This window comes from Marmota marmota, unplaced genomic scaffold (genome assembly GCF_001458135.2).
Source record: "Marmota marmota marmota unplaced genomic scaffold, marMar, whole genome shotgun sequence".
In the NCBI taxonomy this organism is placed as follows: domain Eukaryota; kingdom Metazoa; phylum Chordata; class Mammalia; order Rodentia; family Sciuridae; genus Marmota; species Marmota marmota.
In genome coordinates, this window is record NW_026000079.1 from 5,900,269 (window position 1) to 5,905,176 (window position 4,908).

At 50.0% G+C, this 4,908-nt stretch overlaps 1 protein-coding gene across 1 annotated transcript in view; it reads right to left on the reverse strand.

Moving 5' to 3' along the window:
• Znf687 (zinc finger protein 687) overlaps window positions 1-769 on the reverse strand; it is a 9,206-nt gene extending 8,437 nt beyond the window's left edge. The window contains exon 1 of the mRNA XM_015502933.2: window positions 30-769. The gene's annotated coding sequence lies outside the window, so the exon portion shown is untranslated. The remainder of the gene's footprint in view (window positions 1-29) is intronic.
• Window positions 770-4,908: the final 4,139 nt, after the last annotated feature.

Consider the following 4,908-nt stretch of genomic DNA (forward strand, 5'->3'; position numbering starts at 1 on the left):
GGGCGGGTATTCGCCCCAAGCGAGCTTACCTGTTCGGTTCCTAGTGCGGGCCCAAACCCGGCCGTCTCTACCCTGCTCCAGCCGCCAGCGCTGCCACCGTCGCCGCCCTCCCCGCGGCCGCCGCTACTTCCTGCTTCTCTCCGGTTTGTCCTCCCCCTCCCTCACACTCCCTCCGCGCTCCTGGTCTGGGCTGCCCGCTTTCACACTCGCCATTGGCCAGCACCTCGGTCGTTCAGTACTGCGCCCCTCCCAGGCTCACACTGGGTTGGCCTTAAGTACTGCCGCTCGGAACTAACCCCGCACAGTCCTCTCATCCTCGTTGGGCAGGGGACCTGGGCCCTCTGAAGAAGCCTGATCTCATTGGCTGCGCCCTAGTCCACCTGCCCCATCGGCAGATCTCCAAAAGCGATTGGCCGCTGCTACTGTCGCTTAGAAAAGAGCGAGCCGGACTCCCTGCTTTCCGCCAGGAGGCGTGGCTGTCCAGAGGCGTCTCCGCCCCCTCACTCCCTATTGGCTGCTGGAAGCTGGAAGCTGCGGTTCACTAAAGCAAATTTAAAGAACTCTGAGCTTGTGTGCAGTGGGCACTTTAAGGAGAATCTCCTCGAATCCCAGTGGAAGGTGGATACCGAGATCTGTGTGCGCTGAGCTGCACTCCAGTGCCAGTGATGCAGTGCAGAAGTCCCCGAATGGGACACCACCCCAAACATTACGTCATCTGGTTGACCATTGCCTCGCGCGCTTCCCACTGCCTACAGCGTTTCATGATCTGGATGGATGAGATCCTCACGCGGACCAGCTCCTGGGCGATGGCGTCACCCGCGCTCCTCCCTCTGCGGGAGAGCTTGGACCGGGCTTGGGCTTTGGAATGTGGAAGGAACTGGGATCTGGGGGCTGGGACGGGCTTGAGGACCGGAAGTGGGGGAGAGGTGACGTTGGGAGTGCTGGCGTGGCCTGGGCCGTGTCCCAAGAGATCTTAAGGTAGCATGCTGATAGGTCTCCTAAGCCCTGGAGGGAGGGACCCCAGAGCGCGTTCCCATTTAGGAGCTCTCTTGCCCCGCCCCCAGCACGAGGCGGGGGTGGGAACCAGGTTGAGCTTTCCCGCGCTCGCTTGCCCCGCCCCCGGAGGCGGGGCAGAGGGAGGAGTTGTGCGAGGACAAGCCGCTCGTGCGCCCTCGAGTAAACCCCGCTGCGGAGCGCGTCCGCCAGCCAAGCGCGACGCGTGCGCGCCTGCCCTCCCGCCGGTCCTCCCGCCGGTCCTCCCGCGCACCTCCGCGCCCCGCCGCGCGGCAGCTGCTCCCGAGTGGCCGGTTTTTATGAGAGTCTGTTCCCGGACCGTGGGGGCCTGGGCACTGGGCCCCGCACTCTCAGGAGCTCCCTGGGAGTTCCCGTGGATATAAGGCTGCTTCGACGCGTGAATCGACCTGGAGGGAACTTGGGGCCCGCACTTCGCGCGCGGTGACTTCGGCAAGTCGATCGATCTCTCCGGAACTGTTTTCTCGTGGGTAAAGTTGGGATTGCGGTAGCCACCTGCCGAGATTATTTTTGTGAAGATGAAGAGTTTACAATGTACCGGTGATTTATAAAGTGATGACAGATGCGATTAACGCAGCCCCGACACACACGCGCGCGCGCGACCCTGGAGTCCCCTCTCTCTGGCTGCCGACAGTTGCCCCAGTTCACAGCGATCTTTCTTGGCTCAACAGCTAATTAGGGGTCCCTTACTGGATGCAACCAACCGGCATTCCTTCTCACCCTCTTTCTGAATCTCCCAGTAGGTGTAACAATCACTACTCATATTTGTGTACTATGCGTGATCTACGATTAGAATTTTATGCATATAAACTCATTGATCTTTATCACAACCCCGGAAGGAGGTACTACTGTGATTATAGCCGTTTTACTTAAAGAGGAAACTGAGGCACAGACAGGCTAGGTTAGGTGATTTATCCAAAGTCAAAGGCAATAGAGTTAATTGTAAGAGTACAGAAAACTGAACACTGAATTTTACAGACTCTCTTGCCATAAGGGTTCTAGATAGAAGTTTGTTCTTCAGTCCATACAGTATTCATTCATTTAGAAATATTTTGCCAGGCACCTTGGCGCTCACCTGTAATCCTGGCAAGTTCAGGCTGAGGCAAGAGGATCACAAGTTCAAGGCCAGCCTCAGCAACTTAGCAAGCCCCTGTCCTAAAATTAAAAAATAAATAAAAGATCGAGGGATGTGACTTAGTGGTAGAGCATCCCTAGGTTCAAACAAATGCCACAAAAATAAAACAACAACAAAAGACACTGGGGCCCGGGTGTAGATCAGTGGTAGAGTGCTTGCCTAGCATGCTTGAGGTCCCGGGTTTGATCTCCAGCACTGGGGGCAGGGGAGACGCAAGGGAAGGTGGTAGTGGGATGGTGGAATGTGAGAGAAAAAACTCAACTGTATGGGGACTGGGGAAACACAAGAATGATGTGCTGGGAAGTCTAAAGGAGAAGCAAGCGTCAGGGATTAGGCCAATAGCTCAATTTCAGTCATGTTGAGTTATTAAATATCCAAGTAGGGATTTGAGTATCATCAGCTTACATATGGTATTTAAAGCCCAAATTAGAGTAGATTAAATCATCAAGGGAGTGTGCATAGAAAGGAGAAAAAGTCCACAGACAGCCATGGTTTAAAGCCAAGGTTTAAAGCCAGAAATGAGAAGTGCAAGCAAAGGAGACTGAGAGGAAAGGGAGGAGGGAGGAAGCCAGAAGAGAGCCTAAACTTGAACACAAAGTCTTCAAGACAGAGGAAAGAATGATAAACTGCGAGATGCCACTAAGGTAACAAGTAGGATGCGAACTGCCCAATGGCTTAAAACAAAGTTGGGGGCTGAGGTTGTGGCTCAGTGGGAATGCTTGCCTAGCATGTGTGAGGCACTGGGTTTGATTCTCAGCTCAGGGAGTCTGAGGCAAGAGGATCTCAAGTTCAAAGCCAGCCTCAGCAAAAGAGAGGCACTAAACAACTCAGTGAGACCCTGTCTCTAAATAAAAGACAGAATAGGGCTGGGATGTGGCTCAGTGATAGAGTGCCCCTAGATTCAATCCCCAATGCCAAGAAAAAAAAAATTTTTAAGGAAAGGGAGAAACAGAGAGGTAACTAGAAGGAAAAGAACCCTGATGAAAGGACTTGTATGTATGTGGTGCTGGGGATTGAACCCAAGGGCACTCTACCACTGAGCTATACCCCAGCCCTTTTATTTTTATTTTGAGACTGCTGAGGCTAGTCTTGCAATCCTCTTGCCTCAGCTGCCCAAGTAGCTGGGATTACAGGTGTGTGCCACCATGCTTCACTTAGCTTGTTTTTTATTGCTATATCATATTGAATTTTATGAGTCAGCTACAATTTATCCATTGTACTATTGGTGGTCATTTCAGTTGTATGCAGTTTGGGGTTATTATGAATGGAATTAATTATATACATATATATATAAAGTTCATATATGTAATATGAATTATATACTAATTCTGTATTATATAATAACGTATGTGATATAATATATTACTTATACATAATTCATATATAATATGAAATTATATATACATATATAAATTATTTTTGGTACCAGGGGTGCTTTACCCTTGAGCTACATCCCCAGCCCTTTTTATTTTTTTAATATTTTCTTAATTTTTTTGATACCAGGGTCACTCAGCCACTGAGCCATATCCCCAGCTCTTTTTTATATTTTATTAGAGATAGGGTCTCACTAAGTTGCTGAGGCTGGGTTTGAACTCATGATCCTCCTGCCGCAGCCTCCCAAGTGGCTGGGATTATAGGCATGCACCACTATGCCCCACACCTTTTTATATTTTTTATTTTGAGACAGAATCTTTCTAAGTTGTTTAGGGCCTCACTAAGTTGCTGAGGTTGGCCTCATTGCTATCTTCTTGCCTCAGTGTCCTGGTACATTCTACCACTGAGCTAAGCCGAGATTCTGTTCTCACGACTAAAAGGCTCAGGGGTCACTCTAGATTATTGCCACTTACAGGAAAAGTGAGCCATCAAGACCACCATTACATGAGAAGAATAGAGTCTAGCCAAGCCCCTCAGCCTCCTGCTCCGCACTCCAGAACACTCTCATTCAGAGATACTCCCTCTTGAAAAATGGAAGTCCCATTAGCTGGGCACATACATGTGGTCCTAGCTATTCAGGAGGCTGAGACAAGAGGATCTCTTGAGTCCAGGAGCCAGACTAGGCAACAAACTGAGACCCTGTCTGGGGAAGAGGGAAAAAAAAGGAAAAATAGGTGAAAAAAAACCTGCAAGTTCTCACTCCTCGGGAACCCAGCATTCCCTCCTCAGTCCACAGTTGCTCCCTGAGGTCGGACAACTCTGAATGTGTGTCACATGAGCCAGATCTCCCACCTGAGCCCCACGGGTCTGGAAATGTTACAGGTCTTCCAAGGCCCCGTGATGAGAACCAGATTCACTGTTTCTACTGTACACTCTCTTGTCACTGGCCCCCACACCGACACCCAGGAGTTGTCTCCTATCACCAGGGTGATCAATCAGACCTTTTGATTCCACCTCCTTAATATTTTTCAAATCCAAGTTCCCGGCCCCAGCCCAGGATCCTAACCCTTGTTCCAAGTCACCATCATGTCTAGCCTGACTGTTTAACACATTTCTAACCTTTGCCCTACCCTAATTGAGGATTTTTTTCTATAAAAGAAAACTAAACATGTATATGCTTAAACCTCTTTATGCTCTCGAGTCGCCTGCACCATGAAGCCCAAACTCCTTGGCATGTCATACCAGACACTCCATGAGCTGTGTCTCTTTTAGCCTCATACCCCACCACTCCCTGCACCCTGTACAGTACCAGACCACTTGGCAGATCCCAAAATATGCTGTTTGATACTTTTGCACTATAGTTCTGT